The sequence below is a fragment of the Solea solea genome, chromosome 20 (genome assembly GCF_958295425.1).
Source record: "Solea solea chromosome 20, fSolSol10.1, whole genome shotgun sequence".
NCBI lineage: Eukaryota > Metazoa > Chordata > Actinopteri > Pleuronectiformes > Soleidae > Solea > Solea solea.
Window position 1 is genome coordinate 22201394 of NC_081153.1, and position 22439 is coordinate 22223832.

A 22439-nucleotide genomic window follows, 5' to 3' on the forward strand; every position below is an offset into this window, starting at 1 on the left:
ATGGGCTAGAGTTTCAACGACCTGAAAAGTACATCCCGACCCGACCCGACACACCAGCATGAATTTGTCCGCCCGAACCCGACCTGGCCCGACGGTCTCCCTGCTTGGGAGACCGTACACTGACCAGACCATAACAAGAGAGGGGAGACTCTGCTTAAATCTTCTCCATAAACCCGTCCCGTCTCCAGCTGCCTCTCCTGACGTTGCTCCCCTCCTCTGCTCCCCCGTGTGTTTTCTCCAGAGTTCAGGTGGTAAATCAGCTGGTCTGGGGCATTAGCACGATCAGCTGTTAAAAATAAGAACGAACAAAAAAGAGAATAAAAGTTAAGAAGTTAAAAAACTTAATGTAACAGACAGCACGCAGCTTCATTAATTTTTGTTTCCACATTTATGTTTTAAAATGAGAATTTGAATAGCTTTCATGCATGATTACATGCAATTTACAGACATTGTTGATCTTGGCAGCTATCAGTTTATTGTGTTATGTTATGTTTACGTTTATGAATGGCAGTGACATGGCCACACTCACTGTACCTTGCACATGTTTAAAATAAACACATGAATATATGAACCTGTGTATTATTTGAATATCTTAGTATTGAATGCACAATAACAAGGTACATTTATACATGGCACTATAGAACCAGTGTAATATAAAACACAATTTTATACAATATATATAAGAAGTGGGTCCCCGCTCCATCTCTCCATCAGTTTGGGGGCCCTTGGCCTGGAAAACGTTGAAGACCCCTCATCTCAACGTGTTTTGGTCTTTTGGAAGTTTGGTTTTAAAAATCTCACTCATGTGCTTGACATTACTATTTTCCTCTGTGTGGTCTGATTAATAACTGAAGTGATTAAAATAAGAGGAAGGTTGTTGTCTTTATGTGTTTATGATGTTTATGTTGAAAAACTATCAATAATTATCAATATCAATCAATATGAAGTAGTTGTATCGTGATATCGTCCAGCCCTTGTTTCTAGTCTTTTTCCTTCACATCTATATTCAGCTTCTCCACACAGGTCACACTGACATGACATTTACCATGGACAACAGCTCACTGTGTGTCTCGAGGATGCTGCGTCTGATAGGGTGCAGATGCTTCATTTCCTTTAGCAGTGGCCATAGCAACCAAGGTCACAGTGGGGAGCAGGCGAGGAAGGCATGATGGACAGGGTGGAACATGTGGGTGGAACAGAGTCATAACAATAAGCCTGTGTCACTGTCTCATGGCTATTTAATCCCACAAATGTAAGTTATATAGGACAAAACTATTGAGATTTATAGTGTGAGTTAGATAAGAACCTAATGGCGTCCTTTCACATGTACTGTATGTTGATATTTTGAAGTAAATGGAAAGTCATAAAATGACACTTAACGTGTCACCAACTAACTGCCAGCTTACGTTGTTCTGGTCTGTGGTGAGCACATCATCACTTAGTGTAAGGAAGTTAAAAACACTTCCCTTTCTTCTTCTTTCCAATTTTCACTTTAGGGGTCGCCACAGCAGATCATCTGCCTCCATCTTGTCCTCTCCCTTGTGTCCCCTTCTGTTACACCAGCTGTCCTCATGTCCTCCTTCACAACATCCATGAATCTTCTCTGTGGTCTTATTTTTCTCAACTTGCCTCGGCATGGCACGGCACGACTCAACGTCATCACTGCACGGCTGTGCTGTGTGTGTGTGTGTGTGGTTTTACACACACACGAGTGACTAGTGACTTGTAAAGCAGTTGTTTTCAGTGTAACTGAATCATTAGAATCAGTGAATTAAAAAGATTTGTTCAGATTTGTTCGGGGTTTTTGATGTCGCTCGTTGGTCACAAATAAATACACCACACTCCTCTGTTCAATATTAAGATTTTAGACATTTCCCTGGTAATTGTTGGAGATAAACCCACGTTTTTAGGATTGTTAAGTCTTTTTAACTGATCTACAGTTCAGCAACCTAACCGTGCCGTGGCTGTGCTGTGGACGTACCATGCTAAGACATCTGAAGTCTTCCCTCTTATTGTAATAACTCCTGTGATGAGCGATAGCTCATTGTAAATGCATTGTGTGTGACACTGAGGGTATTTCCACGCAGCCACTGGATTAAAGCACATACTAAGAAATAAACTACATGAGCAAAGAAAAAGGCATCAAGCTATAAATGCCATTGATTGCAGTGGAGAATAGTGCACAGCATCATTAAACAATGGCATCATGCCTCAGCAAGCACTATTAAAATGAATATTAATGCAAGCTAATACCACTATATCTTCCTCTTTTATTTGAGTCCATTAGATGCCCAATGATGTTAACTTGTTTCAGCTCATTTGAATCGGCCTCTTGGTGAGAAACAAGTTTAACAATCCTGGTCCATTTCCTACAGAAAACTTCAGAGTGAAAACTTCTCAAATACAAAATGAGTTTGAAATGGTTTGAATTGATGTAACCTTTTTGGTAGAGCCTGGTGGATACTGTACCATTATTAAAAATAAGCATTAAAGGTCAGCTGAAATGAGTCTTTTGGTTATTAATCAGCTAAGGGCTATAATAGTGTGATATTTCCTTTCTTATTGCTTGACTGTGTGTAGAATTCTTGGCGTAGACTTATACCTTTTGATATTTCAGGTATGTAAGACTCTACCTGTTCACTTCCATTCATGTTCTGCATAGATGTTCTCATGTGACTCGTGGAAAATATCCGATCAAATGTTTTGTAAGAACGTGACGCGGATTATTAACAACTTGTAAAGAAAGAGGTGAACAATTGAGTCACGTTGTTTTGGAGGAGGTTGCCCAGGGGACCGCCCCTAAATGCACGGCATCGCAATTAAGATACGGCAACTGAGGTTATCGCCTCAGAATTGTAACAGAATGGTTTGGATTCACCAGTTCTTGAGAAAGAATATCTTGTTTTTGTAGAAAAGTCTGTTCTGTGCTCACTCACTATCTGTCTGTAGACAGATAGTGAGTCTACACTACACTACAGACTCACTATCTGTCTGTAGTTTGGTGCTGGAAGTTTACAGATAAAAACATTGGGCACATAATGCTAACAGGAACAGTGAGACACATCAAGGTTAAGGTCAAAGTATAGTGGTAATACTTCACAGTAAGGATACATTTGAACACTAATAAAGAACATAATGATTGTGTCATTTGCTGTAGTTGTTCAGGGTCAAACCATGTTACCAACGGTTCTGTATTTATCAGTCATTTTCACTTGAAGAGGGGGGATTGTGATATATTAGACAAAGGATGTTGAAGAGAGCTGCCGGGGAGGAGGAAAACAGAAAGACTACAGGTACGGTTTATGGAGGACATGAGGACAGGTGGTGTAACAGAACAGGACACAAGGGACAGGGCAAGATGGAGACAGATGATCTGCTGTGACGATCCCTAAAGAGAGAAGCTGAAAGAACAAGATTCAGAGCCCCACTTTATTTAAGGGGCCACAAACATGATGAAGTCCTGTAGAAGTAATGCTGAATCATGATTACAACACTTGGGATTCAGCAAATACGTCTTTTCTCTCAATTACAATATTTACTCATGAGTCATGATGATCCAGTGCCTGGAATACCATGAATACATGTGAATGATCAGGTCATTCATGAATGAATTCATGACAAATGCTCTGTATTTATATAGTGCTTCTCTACAGCACATCTATATTCAGTCCATTTTGGATCGCACATCTTTCATAGCCATCTGCATGCTGCTGCCACTGCCGTCAGCAACACAGGGTTAAGCGTCTTGGTCAAGGACACTTCAGCATGTAGTGTAACAGAATTGAGAACTGGAAAAGTACCCAAACCTTCCAGTTGAAAGACAACTGGCTACACCACTGATCCACCAGGTAATAACTGTAAAGTGTTCTCAGCTCTGTGTGCTATAAAAATAGAGTCAACATACAAATAAGTCAAAACAACAAAAACAACGAGTGAGATGAATCCACAGGGATGACTTTCTCTCTGCCCATACATTATAACAGACACGATCATATTAAATATGCAGACTGTGATCTTTAGCTTAGCTTCTATGTGTGTGGAGCTAATAATAAATGCTTTTCTGTGGCTGGTCTGGACTGTGTGAGACACCAGGCTTCAGACCGTCTGCCTATTGTTCATATAACACGCAGTCAAAGGTATGCAAATGCTATATTTTGTTCGATTAATTGGATTTTTCTGTGTGAGTGTGCAGACACAAGGCGACAGAGGAAAGCTAACACCTAATGAACAGTGAGACAGAGGACAGATATATTCACGTTCATCGTCTCTTGTAAATTAAACCAACATGCAAAACTAGTTTCCCAGCACATTTCTGATCTTGTCTTTCGCTGCATTGCAAATAGTATTTACAGTTCATTAATGAGGCAGTTGGGGAGAGGGATGCTGGGGATGGGGAGGAGCTCCTGGGACAAAGCAGAGAAGCAGCAGAGTGACAGCGCTACAAAATGTACATGAAAGACATGATATGTTCAGGAGGAGGAGATGGATGGAGTGAGAAAGTAGAGGCAGACCTATGTAACTATGCTGATCCGTGCTAATTAACACTGCTAACCATCATTACAACTATACTTAAAGAGGTCATTTGTAGAATATGTACAGCATTTAAAACTGGTGCTGAGATCTCAGTTCAAAACACTGTAGAGCCCTGAATACTAGAACAAGAACACCATGGACTGTTTCTAAACAGTCAGAGTGACTGGGTGAGTCTAAACAGGAAGTCAATGTTTAACTTGTGAACAAATCATTTTGTGTATCATACATTAATTAACAACTTCATTCTAACACATACACATAAGTGAGAAGACCCGGGTTCGAGCCCCGGTTGGAACAAGGGCCTTTCTGCATGGAGTTTGCATGTTCTCCCCATGTGTGCGTGGGTTCTCTCCAGGTTCTCCGGCTTCATCCCACAGTCCAAAAACATGCAAGTGGGGATTAGGTAAATTGGACACTCTAAATTGACCATAGGAGTGAGTGTGAGAGTGAATGGTTGTTTGTCTCTATGTGTGTGTGGCCCTGCGATGGACTGGCCAACTGTCCAGGGTGTACCCCGCCTATCGCCCCATGTAGCTGAGATTGGCACAGCACCCCCCGCGACCCTCTGATGGAGGATAAAGCGGTAGATGATGACTGACTGACACATAACTCTTGAATAAAAGTTTGGAAAAAAAAAACCCAAAGGAATTCTCCTGTGACCCATCTGTGGGTCCCGACCCAGACTTTGGTAATCACTGCAGTCGATGTTTATATATACATACATAATTGTTCCACAGTCTGTTTTAGTTTTATAAATATAATGTTTGCATGTCAACAACAGGTGAAGATTGAAAGGGAAAGTGTGTCACAACAGCAGATGAGAGGAGAAGACAACGACTATTAAGAAACAATATTATGTATATTAAATATCCACCAACAATGTGTACATGAGAGAGACAGACAGGAAGACAGGAAGACAGGGAGAGAGAGAGAGAGAGAGAGAGCATTATTGTTCAAACACTGCAGACCCTCGATTTTCTTCTCGTGTGGAGCCTTTAGTTTCATTCTTTTGAACGACCTTTGTAACACAAGGAAGTACAAGCCTTAACTGGGTTTTGTTTTTTGTCAAAATACATAGAATGAATGCAGTGCAATGGTTTACCAGCAGGGAGCAAGCTCATTGCACCTGAGAAAAAGAACAACAACAAGGAGTTGTCATCTTGCACCACTGAACACAAACAGAAGCTGTCAGAGCCAATATGAGCCCTCATCGATTTAAATACGCCACTGAGCCAACAGCCATGGGGATGAGGAACATAGTTGCGGCTTTCGCACTGATGGATCTGGACACACCATCAGATATTCAGAAGTCATTTGATTTAGAGACAGACAAGCAGAGCGTGTTCAGTCCAGTCCAGGGAAGGAGGAAAGGGTGAGGACTGGCAGGAGCAGATGGGCTGATGGTGTGAAGGGTCAGAGCAAATTAACCATCATAATTGATGAGATGAAGCTGCATCTGTTAGCAAGTTGTGAACTTATACTGTGAGTTTCCTGGTCAGTGAGTGCAGGCATCGGATGATCTACCACCAATTCCCAAGGTGAGCTCCAACATATACTGGTGAGAACAGGCCAACTTCCTTTGCTTTTTCTTTTTTGTGTTTTCTTAAGTAAAAATAATATTTATGCCACAGATCACTTTGTGGCAATTGGAATCCTACAATATAAATGAAGCATCATGACTCAAGACTCTATACATTACTCTCTAGTCTTCTACGCTTGCTTTGAGTGTGTTTCATAGCAGTGATCACAACCTCTGTATTGTTGATGATCCAGTAAAATGTTCTCCCGCCTGTCCCCGACTGTTTCAGCATCCTGGCCACCATCTTCACTTCCCTTTACTGTTTGTTCATAAGCTCTGGAGAAAGTTTGCAGCTACACATTTCTGTAGCATAGCAGACGTGAGATCGGCGTCGGCATGACCAGAAGACTCTGTCTTTGCCAAAGATTTGCACTGAAGCCGCCACGATTTAGTTCTTCTGCAAAGTGTTTTTCCTCCTCCATCTTCATTCAAAGGTGAAAACACAAAACACAAAACCCTCAGACAACTTGACTTACATTAGGCTGCAAGTTTTTCTTTTATTATTAATTAATTAATTAATAATCAATAACACCAAAAATATGTTGCCTACCCCAGCTTTCCATCCCATCCATGATTAACACAAAATCTAATATTAACTGTGACCTTTTCTATCCACAAGTGATGAAAACCTTAACACAGTGAAGCAGAGAAAATCTACTCAGATACGGTTTAGTAGAGATGAAGAATACTGGAAATGAGAGCAGGTATTACACAACCACAAGATTAAATCTACGGCGTTGTGCATTGAAAAGTATTAAACGAGTTTGTGCTTATTTCACATGAGCATCAAAAAAATCAATAACCATTTCAGGCACGCTCTGTTAACATATCCTTTCTTTTGAAGTCACAGTTTCCTCGCAGGATTACTTTAATGCCTTACTGTTGCCTCGCTTTCATTCTAAAGTGTTGTGCATTGAAACATAAATCTCTACCCTTGATCATATCAAAGGTGTATTTGTAAAGGGCTGTTATCTTACTTCTGTAGAGCATGCCACATGTTTAGTGTTTGCTGTGAAAGGCTTTGAATTATCTGCAGAGATTGAATGTGACAAAAAAATGCCAATGATTCATATCGTACTTGTCACACGAGCATCCACTTCCAATTCAAAAAGATAAAGAGAATATATGAAAAAACATTACTTCTATTCTGTGAAAAGGAAAAAGGATTATTGATGTGGGCAAGGACAGACACATGCAGACAGACACACAGACAGACACGCAGACAGACAGTGATGTGCTTGTGTTTACTGAGACACATCTAGTGGTAGTAGGAGTAATTGTCTCAGTGTGCCTGCTGAGCATCTTCACTTCTGGCTCCAGGCTCATCAAGGCTTTGGAAATGTTCTATTCACGCACACTGGGGAGATAATGTCACTCAGGTCCTGCAGTACACCCTGTCCCCATGAAAATCTGTGACTAGAAACTTACTGCTGAATCCATAATTTGACCAGGACAGTCCAGCATATCACTGCGAGACTGTGGCCTAAAAAAATCCTCCTCCCACTCAGCAGCAACAATGTTGGATTACATTTGACATACATTATGCATGATGGGGCCGAGATCTGGTTTGAAGGGACACCATTAACCTGCCAGACAGGAGAGAACTATGGCATTCACGTTTTTAAAATGTCTAAATGATGTTAAATAATAAAAGCAGTGCCACATTTCTTTGAAAAATTCAAACTTTCATCATCATCATCAGACCACAATCTAAGAATATTGACAAGTTTTTTTGCTTGTCAATATGCAGTGAGACAACACAGTTATTTGTTGTGTCATATAGACTGTTGGATTTTGAAGGACATTGCCACACATTTGGCCCATGGCTTGACATGCTTGACATCCTTTGGCATTATCTGAAAACTGATAGGAAACCCCTGCGTTACAGCATGCATGTCTGAAGTGTTCATGTCTTTCCAGGGCGGCGGCCTCGCACAAAGTGAAGCAAATCAAAGTCGTGGCTTCTCCATCACCGTGGGAGACAAAACACAGTGGTTTGCTCACATTAGAGCTATTTACCACTGCAGATGCTCTAATGCAGTCAGTCCCCGAGGAGCTTCTATGTGATGGTCGCTGCCTCCTCAGTGTGTACTTATGTCATTGGCTCATCCCATCACAACCCATTTGCTTCTCAGTTAATCCAGTCCTCCAAAACCCTTCAAGTCTTTACACTCTCAGCATGGAAACATAGATGTCGACACAGACTGCTGGATCAGAGCGTTAAACAGCACTGCAGAGACAAAGAAATCTGTTTGTTGTCTTGTACCTCAGAACATTTTTCAATACTTGAAATATACCCTAGTGTTGCTCAAATTGTTGCAAATTATATGTAAAAAAACAAACAAATACTCAATGATTACTCAACTGATCAGCTTTACGCCCGTGCTACACATGATACATGTGCTGTGTGCACCTGATAGACGGTTTCTTTGATCCACACCTTTAATAGTTCAGCTAGTTTGTTTCACGTTCACAGAGGCAAATTTAAAATGCATTATAACTCAAATCTTCATCCTCTGCACTGAAGATAGCTCGCTGCGTTTGTTGCCTTCACCCCACCCACTCGAGGCAAGTTGTGGATTTGTGGTTCTCTTGGGTTGGCGATGCTGGGCTATATGTGCTAGCTTACCCCGCTGGGACCTGCCAGACACCGAGGACGGAAGCAGAATTCTGATTCTGCAGCTCCTGGTTCTCCCTTCTCCTCACACGACATCCACACTAACCCAAACAAATTATAACAAGGGAGTGAAGACAACCAGGGTAAAGCAGGCCGGTGTGTGAACACCCTTACTAAGGCCTAAATGACAGGACTCTACAGTAGCAGCCGTGCATCTGCCATTACTGTAAATATTTCCCAGATAGATAAAGAGAGGCACAATACCAAAAGTGTTGTGTTTATGGTGCATTAGATAGATGTACACTGTAAACTTTGATGTACATTTACAGTTGTAAGGAATCAGCCACTCAAATAAGTTTTTCTTTCTTCTTCAGACTGTTGGAATTCAGGTTTTTATAAAGGTTGACGTTCACTAAACTAAAGCTTCATGCAATGTTGTCTATGCTCCACTGGTGACATGTACTTTTTCTTTTTGTTTGAAATACATTTCAACAAAATACAAAATGAAAATGATCCCTTATAGATTATCATAATCTCAAGGTAGTGGTGGTAACCGTAGTTGTAGAATTACAGTAACGTTTTTAAATACAGGATCTGCCTGGATTCAAATACAACAACATACTGTAAAGTTTACTGATAAACCATTGGCCAATATCATATTGTAAATTTACAAGAATACGTTTTTTTACTGTACTTATACTTACATAGTATACTGTAATTCTAAAATACAGGTACATTACTTCACTGGTGAAACTGCTGCCAGTAAATTACAATAAACTGCATTTACAGTGCAGACATTGAAACTGTTTTGTCTAAAATGAAATGTATGTGACACTATTCAGTCGGGCCCGGGACTTAAGTGGATCCTGTCCTAATTTATTGACTCACAAAGTCAGATTTAAATCACTATACTACAGATTATTTTTACATGGCCTTTGATCACGTTGTAGTGACATATTTTGATAGTAACTCTAAAGCCTTTAACTTTAAAGCCACCTTTGAGTGTCAGTTGATTTCTGTTAGTCATTCAAACAGACTGTCAATGCAATGAAGATACAAACCACACCACCAATAAAAACCATGTCTGTATGAAAAAAATGGACCTTCTGGCCACTACTTTAATATATCTAAACAATCTAATTATCGTTGCCATTACCGCCATTCTATTGTAATGGAACTAATGTTGTGGCAAATTGTAGGCAATGCCAGTTTCCATGGACACAGTTATAGCAAGAGTTGTGTCTCATCAGACTGTTTGTGGGCCCCATAAACTGTTCACTCTCCCTCTGTTTTCCATCTGTTTGCATCTAAAGTGACTCCGCCGCTTTTGTTTCAGGCCATTAGCTGTTGCACTTCTCATATATTGCGTCCTTATTGGAAGTCATACCTTATCGTCAGCGGCGTACTTGAACACAGAAGAGTCCGTTTGAAGGCTCCGGCCTTTTTACTGTTTCTGCTGATTAACAGCCACACATGGCTCCTATTACACATTTGTGGAGTCGTAGATATGAGCTGTGGGGGAAATAACAAGATGAAAAGAAAACGTTAAAGAGATGAAATGAGTCACAAAATCACTGACTGTAATGTTGTTGTTGTGCCTCTCAACACGAGCCCAACACAACAAACACAACACTTTTAGAACATTTTTCTACAAAGCACATAGTAGTTTGTAATTATATGTAATTATATGTAACACTGGCATGATGATGGACCATATTTCAGAAATAGAAAAAAGCACTTCCTCCTACAGCGCAACAAGCAGTTCCAACAATGATATCTGTAAATAGAGAATATTATATACACTCTCTTCCCTGAGACAATGCCAGGTCCAGTCTGTGCTAGTGTCTAATCTGCTGTTGTTAAGTCGTATTAGAAGTAGACTAGACTTAGATTCTAGACTTAAAAGGTTAAAAAGATTCAGTTTTTAACAAATTGAAGCAATGGAAGATCTGAAAATCATGCACATGGGAATGTTACACATGTTTTACGTATGCACATGTTAAAACAAATTGATGTGATGTCGGCATGACACATGAAGTGAAACCTTAACCTTAACTTGTATGACAAGATCTATACATAGGAAACACCTTTACCTGTCTGAAGTAACAAAAAATAGCTTCAGCGCTGTCCTTGGTGCTGAACACATTTTACTATAATACTACTGTATAATACATCTAGAAACCCAATCTAAAACCAAATACCTGTTTCAGATCTGTGGTCATCATTAACGTTTAAATCCACAGTTGAAGCCAGGCTGCAGGGTGTCAGGACTCAGTCCTGCTAATATTTCACGATAAATGCCTAAAATAACGTATTCTATGCAACAGATTTTAAAACTGTATCGAAAGATCATTTCCTTTCTGTTTTGGTTGTGAGGTGTGTGTGTGGCTCATGGTAATAAACAAGTCTATTCTCACTCACTCACATTGAAATGCACCAGTGATATGGGTGGCTGAGTCTCATCACACGGTGGTTTAATTGGTCGTCATTTCCTGGACCTCCAGCGCCGTAAAGGCTGGAAAAGCTGCACCTATAAAATACGAATTATCCGTCAAAAATTGTAAATCACCATTGCTTTATAATAATAACAGGTTGAGGCCCAGATAAGACGGCGTCTGGGTCTGATTCCAGACTGCAGTCCGCCTATTTGAGCAGGGTTACAACAGCCCAAAAAGAAGAGAGAAAAAAAGTGTGAAATTAGATTTCATGGTGTGGAAACTTTTCACAAACCTTTGCTGAATTGATGACAACACTGTGTGTACGCTCAGTATCTATAGATTTCCCTGCAGTTTCATTATATCTGCTGCACTTAGAAGTCTTTCACCGATGACACTCTGTGCTCTCTTACACATGTTCTGTTGTTATATAAGACATGTATTGGTTTTATAGTCCATCATCCTCTGTGTGTGTGTGTGTGTGTCAGTTAAATCTCATATACATTTGTACTGTTTACCTGACCCTTGTGTAAGCTTTTATATTGTTCTACATACCTTAGTTAATGTGTAAGTGCATGCACAGTACTACACTTTGTACTGCTACACTTTGTGTAGCATGTGTTTTGTTAACTTTGTATCAATCCATACCAAAACTTTTATTTTGAAATAATTGTTTGAAGGTTTGACGTGAATATTATCACACATTTATTGTGGAGTATCCTCACATAGCTTTAATATTCTATTGCCCAGCCCATAATTTATACCATGACACATTGCTGTTGCTCTAGGCTGTGGACAAACTAACTGGTTCTGCAAAGTTTTCCATATTAAAGTAGCACTGAACTTGCATTAGCACCATTAGTAGAAAAGGGTTTCTTTCCGAGCTCTGCTACAGTACTCGTGTATTTTGCTGTATTTATTTCATCAGTCTGTCTTCGTGGCTAAAGGCCATTTTTACATCAGTGTGATTACAGGTGTGAAGGAGTTCTACTGCGTATTTAAAACAGGTTATTGTAGCTCCAGGTGACATGATGTCACAGGCTTGGTTTTACCTGCGTCACATTCATTGATCTAGATTATCCCATCAACTTGTGTTATGTAGAGTCATTGGTTCAAGTTGATTAATTGACATTGTTTTTATTGAATTTAATAAGTTGTTACTTTTATTGACTTAAAGGAACACTCTGTGTCTTTTGTACATGAATACTGTGACAAACAGGGGTTGAGAGAGCCAGTGCATGAATACTGTTTAATTGTGATATCTTTGATATTATAGTCAATTACATTGATTTTACATTGACAAATTATTGCTACACACATTATCTTTTAGGATGAGATCCACAAAAACTCTGTATATTTTATTTGACTGTGAACAGAAGATTCAAATGTTTTTTCTAACTTTGTACTTAAGATTTATTAAATACTACATTAACAGGTTATATTTTGAATATGTCCACTTTACCTTTACTTTATTATTATATTATTTTGATTTGCATTAGATCAAAGATTTTGGACCCGAGAAGAGTGAAATGAAATGAGCATGGTCCAAATCTTATTAGCCTTCTACTTAATATTTATTAGATAACACAGGCATAACATTTTATTTTGATTCTTTTAGCAAACACCTGAGCTTTAAATATGGCCATTATACCTAATCAAAATGATGTTATGTTAATTTATTAATATGGCTATATTATGCACAAGTTTTCATCTTGTCCTTTTAAATGGGTGAGGTAGTTTGTCATCTTTAAAAAGTGGGTCCCTGTACACTGCAAAACGTTTGGGAAACACTAATGTAAAGCATCTGGGGTTGCATCTTTGCACAGTATATATATTCATTTATAAAAACATAAAAAAAAACATGATTTGGAGATTTGGAACAAGAAAAACCTTCTGGGCCTTGATAGAGATCTCCCATGGTGTGCTTGATGTAGCGAACAACAAAGTAGTGTTTTTGGCCACATTTGTCTGACGGTAACTCAGAAAGAAAAACAACATCTTTTTATGACATTTTCTTGGATGTAGGTTATGGCCCAAGGAAGATGAGATTTTGGTGTTGATGTGGGGAAAATGAGCAGCCTTCACAGAGCTTTGCACTCTGTGAGTGCTCTCTCAAGTATTAAGTCTGGTTTTGGGTTTGGTACAATCACTTCTTTGGTCTGTGTGTCAGTGTCTTTTCTATTTTTTAGTGCATCCAAGGAGACAAACAATGAGTTTTGATTGCTCAGTGCATCAGTCATTGCAGGCAGGAGGTGTGATTTTGTGAAGCTGTCATTGAATGTTTCTAACTACCGCTGCTCATCATCTCTTCCAGACCTCATTGTTATCTGCACTTCAGACCTGCTCTGGTTTAGGGCTGCAGTAATTAATCAACTCATTCATCAATGAAGTGCCTCTTAAATGTGAAAATGTTATGTTGCTCCTCTATGACAGCGAACTCATTATCTTTGGTTTGTGGTTAAAACAAAACAAAAACTGAAGAATAATGGCAAGATATCAGAAATGTCATGTGACAGTGTCATGCTCCGTTTGTCCATGTCATTTTATTGTGAAAATCCTTCTTATTTTGAAGTTGTTCTTGTCCCTTGCCTGCGTGCACTTTACTTTTCCCCTCCTTGATTACCCCAACCTGTTTTAGGTGTGTGTTGTTCGTCACAGCTGTTCATCGTCTCCCTAATTCCTCTGTGTATTTAACCACACCCCCTTCCTTGGTCTTTGTTTGTCACCGACTCGACACAGACCTTTCGTGCGCTCCTCTCTAGTCTAGTATTTGTTGTCAGTTTTTTCCAGTTGTCGTGCACGTGAGTGCTTCTGTGCCGCTGTTGAACTCTGCTCATCTGTTGCAGTCAAAGTGACTCACGTCGATCTGCGTTCATATGCTGTTTGAGGATCTTCGTTCCTGTCTGCCTGCCTTGTTTTTTGGTGTTTAAATAAAGACTGTTGCTTACCACCATCCTGCATCTGGCTCCAGTTCTGTTTGTAACATACAGTGAGAATAGAGCATTAAAAATCACAACAAACGCACATTATTGTCCTTTCACACGTTAAACGTTGTGCAGTTCAAAAGTGCATCATCAGAAAATCATTTTCAGCATGAGCTCCAATTATCAATTTATATGTGGCTGTCTGTACATCTACTGCAAGAGCTGGAAACTCTCATTATCTTTCAATATTAACTTGAACTGAAATGACCTGCATCAGAATAGTAAAAACCTGTATTTGTCATTATTAAGTTAAAAACATGAACATAAATAGAAATAGAAATATGTTTGCCCAGCAAACAATCCTAAATAACAACAGCAACATGCAATCAGACAACGCCATGCAGTACTGTAGGAATAATTCACAGAATGAATGATATTTGGTGAGGTGGTGTGTGTGTGTGGGGGGGGGGCTTAGTGTGCATGAGAGTTCAATCTGGTGATGGCTCAGGGAAAGAAGCTGTTCTCAGTCTGTTTGGCCGGGTTCTAATGGACCTGCAGCGCCTGCCTGAGGGGGTGGTGGGCGGGGTGGGATCTGTCCAGAGTGAGGCATCGGGAAGAGTAGATATCCTTCAGCCGATAATCCTGGAGCCTCCTCCGCTCTGCATCAGAGCAGTGAGAGAACCACACCGAGGTACGCTGTCGATGGAGGAGCAGTAGCAGTTGAAGCTGGGGGCAGGGTGGAGCTGGGCTGGTGAGGCTGCAGACTGCAGGGGTGGGACCTCGAAGTGTGCGACGAACGCGTTCAGCTAGTCTGCCAGAGCTGTGCTTGTGTCCTTGGCTGCGGTGTTCGCCCCCCTGTGGTTGGTCAGCTGCTGAATCCCCTGCCACACCTGCTCTGGCAGCGCTGTAGAGGGCTCTGTCCCCTGACCACATGCGGGTCACGGGGGATGTTGTGCCAATCTCAGCTGACATAGGGCGATAGGCGAGGTCACACCCTGGACAGTGACAGTGACAGAGACAAACAATCCTCCACTCTCACACTCACAAGTGTTTTTAGGACTGCGGGAGGAAACCGGAGAACCCAGAGAACCCGGAGAACCCGGAGAACCTGGAGAACCTGGAGAAAACCCACGCACTCCATAAGGCACTTGTTCCGACCGGATCGTGAACATTACTTAAGAAGTGTGGTGTGGTGTGTGTGTCAGTGGTGGCTGCTGGTTTGAAACAGGGGAACTCATTTCAGACCCAGTTAATTATACATCAATTCTGCAAATATACGTATATCTATATATTTAGATATGTTCAGAAAAGTTTGTTCCAAGTTCTGCAGTCCAGCAGGAGGCGCCACCATCATGGATCACATACACTACAGCAGTCTGTCTCTGTATGCTACAGCCTCGAGTTTAAAGTCAGGATATTATCCTGGTTCATTTTGGCGAGATCACTGCATGATCATCACTGAGTCCTTAAACGTTCAAATCAGCTGTTTCACCATCATTAGCTGTCAGTAAATCTTACGTACTTAAGCTTTAATTCTCACAAGATATGGATTGAACTTTGAGAACTCAACAGACATAAAGTAAAGGCTTTATAAAACGTATAATGTTATGTAGTTTGCCGGCCTGAAATCTTTAAACGCTTTTCATTGAAATTCTTGGGTCCTCTTGTCAGCGTGCAGTCATCACATCACATGAAATGTCCCGGTATTGCACCTCGACTTACTTGAACTAATGGATGTGTTGTGTTGATTTAAAAGTAGAACTTGATTTAAAAGGTTGTTATGAAAGTGGTATGAAAATTGCTTGGCACTGAAGCGTGACCCAGTGTTTGACTGGTCACGCTTTTCTGCTGACTCTTTTCACATTTTCACAGAATACATGGGCACAGCTTTGGAAAGCAATATGTTAGTTTACAGCAATCATAAACAATATTTCTGCAATGTTCGCAGGACATGTTATCCAATCCTCCTGCCGTGTGTGTGTGGTGGATCTCTGTGTACCTCCACAAAGGACCAACCACTGTTGACCTTCACTTTCAACCTTATAAAATGGAAAATCTCAGCTTTGAAAACGAGTCAGTCTTGTTTGTCCAAAGTTTTGTGAGATTTTCAAAGTCGAACACACTTAACTCTTCCACTCGCCATCTTTCATTGACAGCTTGTTGGCCTTCTTTCACACCTCGGACGTTCACTGGCCTTTAAAAGCTACTGTTGGGTAAACTAACACTTTAACACCTGTGGTGAAAAATACTTCTCTTTAAAATCTGACCGAAGTCAGAGATAACGTTTCGCATTTGGAAATCTCCACACTAAAGCAATTATCTGTGACTTTAGGTTGATCATGTTTAGCAAGACGAGTAACGTCAGTGCCAATTTTGCTTTAGAGACTTGAATATCTGCACGAATAAGAAATGCTCAGAGCAAGCAGTTTTGATTTAAGATACGTGTGCACTCTACGTATTCAACCTTCATCTCAAAGCGAAGGCAGCCTCGTCAGGACTGACACTGTCTGCTTTTCAAGCTGCGCTTTCAAAGTGCGCCTTCATCACTGTGAAATCAGGAAATGTTGCATCCAAGGGATTGAAGCCTTTGTCGGTGCAATTCATTGATGGTAACAACCTCAGTGAAATGGCAGCAATGTTCCCCAGACCACAGTCTGAGAGGTGACATTTTGTTGAACAGCATTTCATTTCCTTATTATCTTCTCATGTGCAATACACCATCACTCCTTTTTTCTCCCAGTGATGCACCTTTGTACTTTCCCCCCTTTCTCTGCCCAGAATTATCCTATTTGGTTCACATCATTCCTTTTTCCCCTGCCTTGGACCCATGTGTGATTCCCTTCCACATGATCAGAGATTTCCAGTCATGTTCAAGCTTTGCCTCCATGTGTTACTACTGACTTCAGTTAACAAACATCATGATAATGTTAATGATAGATGTCAGGTCAGCTGTGCGTAGTAAATGTCACAGCTTCATGCTCAAGGTCAAATTAATTTATATAACACATTCAAAAACAACTCATGCTGTAAATGATTTAATAAGGAAACAAAACACAGAATAAAAAAGTCAATACAACTAGGGATGTGATCGGGCCGATCACGTGGTTTCAGACTCGATCGGAATCCAACGTTTGATCAGGGATCAAATGTATGTATATTTATTCTCATTATTTTTTATCAGAGCTATAATATTTCAAAAGAAATTGGAAAAATGTCAGCTTAGTTTTTTTACACATAACGATTTACTATGGTTATATGGTGGTACAGAGTCGCAGTGACACTGTTGGTGGAATGCCGTAAACGAAGGAGAACACGGCAGCAGCTTGAAGCTGTGGGCGCAAATACGTCTGTGGTGTGGAGGAATTTCAAGTGGATGACAAAAACATTGCCATTGCAAACGGTGAGGTCTGCAAACTTCTCTGCAAACAGATCTCAATGCTCCATTCAACACAACAAACACCCAACACAATACACAAGTTTACCCAGGCAACCCAGTGGAATACCTCTGTGATGACAGAGAGGCAATGTCTAACAGTCTTTGTCCATTTTAAGCTTGTTGCCCCATGATCTCCCCCAGGCAAAGGCCATCAGAGGTGATCATAAGTCATGGGGATCATTGGTGGGATTGTTTGGAGGCATTTTCATCTACATCTACAGTTTGGAGATGACTGTAACCTTTCCAGACTTCTATCAACTGCACAATCCATTTTGTATTTAACAAACATGCAGGTTTTACTTTGAGGGACAGACTTGCAACTATAAACACGATAAATAGTTATAGGCCTAAATAATTGCTCTCAATAGAGTCCAACTGTACATGTGCTTTTAAATGAGTTCAGTGTATTTCCTGGCTCAGTCTGTTTATCATTTGCTGTTTTCCTCTGTGTTCTTACAAAGCTGTGTAAGAACGTATGGCGTGTCCTTGGACATGGTCCTTGAATCACAAGACATTGTGTTCACCCCTCACCTTCCCCTTGACACAGTACAAGGGTGTACGTGTTTGGTTTGAATGCGGAACATGAAGTAGAAACACAGCTGTGGTTTATGTAAAAGCTGCAAGGTTCCCATTGGCTTGTCCAGCAGGACTGAGGCCATGCACGACAGCATGTTGTTTACTTCTTTATTTTCTAGGATTATTTGTTAAACTGTCTGTGCTCACAGCAGATTACAAGAGCAGGATTATCTGGTCAAACAAAATATTGAAATCTATTCAAATTGACACAACGATTTCTTAACTAATTGGTTTCATGTGTTTTTTTTCCCTCTGTGTTCTTAGTTTCTTTCTTTCCTTCACTCGATTATTTGAAGTCATTTATTTTTCATAGTTTCATAGTCTTGGTCGGGGTACATTGCTTCAAGAGACAGGAACACATAGATGTGATGGATACACAGATACCAGGAAACCTAAATATGAAAAAGGAAGAAGAATAAGAAGAGGAGGGAGGATATCAGCTCTATGTGATTCCAGACTCTGTCCGATGGAGAGAGCCCATTTACTGTGAACTGTACTTAAACTGGTTCAGTTTGACAAGGCGCTAAAATTGACTTTTGCTAACAGGGACAATATTGCCCTCCAAAATGGTACAGCCCTATAGCAACACATGGTAAATTGTTGTTGTGCATTTGTTGTTGTTGTTTTCTAGTCTTGATAACCACTCAAAGCTGTAGCCCTTTTTACAAAAGGTGCTCTGTACATAAAGGTTGATTGATTGATACATGACAATCACATTTACACACACATCAATAGGTGATAGCATGTTTCTGCTGAATTGAACACATACTTAATTCACACCAGTAGTGAACACACAATCCAGGATCAGGAGCAGTTGGGATTTCATGCAAACTCTTACTGTAGCTTGTTACTGGTAATTAAAGCTTAAGCAAACTGTAATATTATTTTAAAATAAAGTTAGATTACATTATTTTTCTACTGCAAATCTTGCCTGCCTAGATGTTTTTTAACAGTTTCCCAGAAATTAGGCTTATTTAACATTCTTGAATATCTATTTTTGCAGTGTGGCATCAACAAGGCATTTTTCTCCTGCAGAAGTGCTGCGCGCTGGATATTTTCTCTTTTTTGGACCATTCTCTGTAAACAGTAGAGATGGTTGTGTGTGGAAATCCCAGTAGATCAACAGTTTCTGAAATACTCAGACCAGCAACCATGCTGCATTCAAATTCACTTTAATCGCCTTCCTTCCTCACTCTGGTGCTAAATGCATTGAGTTGCTGCATTGTGATTTGATGAATAAATATTATGGACCATTGAGTAATTACCAATCACCGCCACTTCTCTACATGATTTACTTTTCTCTCACCTCACTCTCTATCTCACTCTCTCACATACACACACACACACATACAGAGAGAGAGAGACTGAAACATAACTGTCTTTTAATATTGTTCATCCAGACTGCATCCAGAAAACTTGGAGCTACGTTGTGCAGGAACAGCAGCAGCAGCTGTGATTGGCACATGCAGGCAAGTAGCCAATGGTCTACATATATGCAGTCGTCTTGCTTTAGTAGCATTATGTAGCCTTGCCTCAGTCAGTCATTGTGTAAAATGCTTTAGTGTGTGTGCAGCACAGTATTGTGGGAGACACAGAAACAAAACACTGCTAAACTGAGAAGCAAAGAGAGACGTTGAGCTGATTAGTTTAATCAGCATTGTGTGAACTCATTTGATAATGGTTTGAATGTAGTTGACGTTTGTTTATATTTAAAAGTTACAGGTCGAACAGCTTTAACATGCAGTTGAACAGCTGTGCCTAATAAAATGAGCGGTCAAAAAGTAAAGCAAGCGGCAGGTTTTATGAGTGCGCTGTGGCTGGCTGTCTGGCACTTGAAGTAAACTCCAGTGTGAGCGTTCTGTTTCACTTCTGTTTCTGCTATTTAAAACATTTTATATGTCAGAACTTTTACAATAAGAAATAAAATAATAATAATAATAATAATAAATAATGTCAAAGATGCAGCAGCAGATTCCACTACACAATCAGCTCGTGTCTAAAGATAGTGCAGAGCAGCCAGGTTCAGGCTGATTGAAATGGAGCACCAGCTCTATGGATGCATTCAATGTTTGTCAAAAATGTTACGACTAAACAACTTTCATAATGCACAAGCTCGATCAATTCTGACCACCCTCCAAACAATGTGGTGTTATTGCAGTTCTGTCTGTACAGCATCAAATCACTGGAGCGGTTGAGACTTGTACGTAAAACCCACTTGAATGGCTGCGTGTGGTTTAAAGTGACAGCTCAGTTTTTTCTTCAAGATTGCAAGTTTGATTGATGTGACACACTTGACCCCATGTTGCTCCTGATGGCTGTGCTGGCAGTGTGTGAATAGGTATGAAATATGAGTGCTATGAATGGCTGAATGCTAAACCTGTAATAATAATAATAATAATAATAAATTTAATTTAATTTAATTTAATTTAATTTAATTTAATTTAATTTAATTTAATTTAATTTAATTTATATTTACCTGTGTTGCACAACAATCACAAAAATTACACTCTGCAGTTAATGACTGATTCATTTATTATTTTCTGTCTGTTGGAGCCCATTGACATAAAAAAATATTCCCCACACAATAAAGCTTATCTTGACCTAGAGTATGTTCTCTCACTTTTATATTTCATACTTTTTTTCTTATCATTCATCATTCCTTGAACTCATACTCCGCGTGTTTTCTTTCTTTCTTTCATTCTTTCTTTCTTTCTTTCTTTTATCTGCAGCTGGACTTTCATAAAGTCTGTCTTTGATCCTTATCACAGAGAACACTTGTTCCCACAAGTATGTGCTTCCAGGCTGCATCTCTCTGTGCATGGGAGGAGCCGGGGCAACATGCAGGGATGAAAGGAAGAACTCTCACTCAGAGATGTTATTCATTCAACACTTTCTGTCTGTACTCTGGCAGGATCTCCAGTTCGGCTGCAAATAAATGTGGGAAAATGTTGAAACTGAATCTCATGGCCTCAAGGAGAAAGTTGGGATAGTGCGCATAGCTGATGCAGATTAGCAAAGATGGAAGATATGTGCAAAGCTTTAACATTTGGCTTCTCTAACAAACTGTTTTCACATGCAAAGCCTCCATGGTATGATGCATAATCATGACACTTCTTGCATCTGCATAGTTTTGTATGCATTTAAAGTCTGGTCACATAACACATTTCCTCTCCTCTGTGTGAAAATCATTGAATTCAGAGGAGTCTAGTGTCAAATGAGACTCATGGGTTAGAGTTTAGCTCATTTGTTTTTCACAGTTCAAACGAAGGAAACATTGTTCACAAAGGCAACAACAACAATAAAAGACAAAGTCCTCTTGATTGTATTCATCCTACAGGAGATTTTTCTTTTAAATAGTCATTTTTCCCCATTTTTCTCGACACTGATCCTCTTCAGTCCTCATTTTATGTGTCAGCTGTTCCATCATGTGTCTTGTGTGGGTGTCTCTGCCTTGTCCTATTTCCTGATTAGATTTTCTTAGTAGATATTTGTCTTCTCTTTACACAATATCACCTGTCATGGTGCCAAAGTACAGCGTCATACAGGACAGCAGTATATCACAGCCCAGAATCTTAACAATGACACAACTATTCAATGTCAGGACAAAACCACTATACATGCGAGTGGTCTACATTAGCTATGTTTACATGGACACAAGTAATCAGAATAAAAGCCTGATCGCAATGAAAAAATATGTCACGCAAACTTACTAATCCCGAAAACTCTGATCCAATACAGCCCGAATGTCATCCTGAACTGGACGACTTCCTGGTTTGGTGCTATCATGTGTCCGATTCACGCTAAGATGACGTATTTCCTTTGTTACCGCTCGAAAGGGATGAACATTTCATTCCAAGCAATAATAATCAAAAATACACAAAATTCACAGGCGGATAATGGACAGTGAGGGGATGAGCAGACACGTTCTACAGAAGCAGAAGTGAAGCTTCTTCATCTGCTTCTGCTTCCAGAGAATTAGACAACAAACGCACCACGGATCATTTCATTTTGTGTCCATGTAAATGTTGGAATTGTAAATTCCAGTTGGAACAAATCTTTCCAGAATGAAGACATTTTGCACATAAACATACCTCCTGTCTCCTACATAGCATATGTGTTGCTTTAATTGTTATTTGTTTCCTGTTATTCTGTATGTATAGTATTCATACTGAGGCTCAAAGCAGCAGCTTTCACACGTTCTCTTTCCTGAAGGTAAATCCAGCCCATAGGCCAGGAGATTGGCATTTAATAGTTCCTTTGCACACTCCAACATGGAAAATGAAATGCTTATTATTTTGTTTTCTTCATCAATATGATGTTTTAACGAACCCATGAGTAG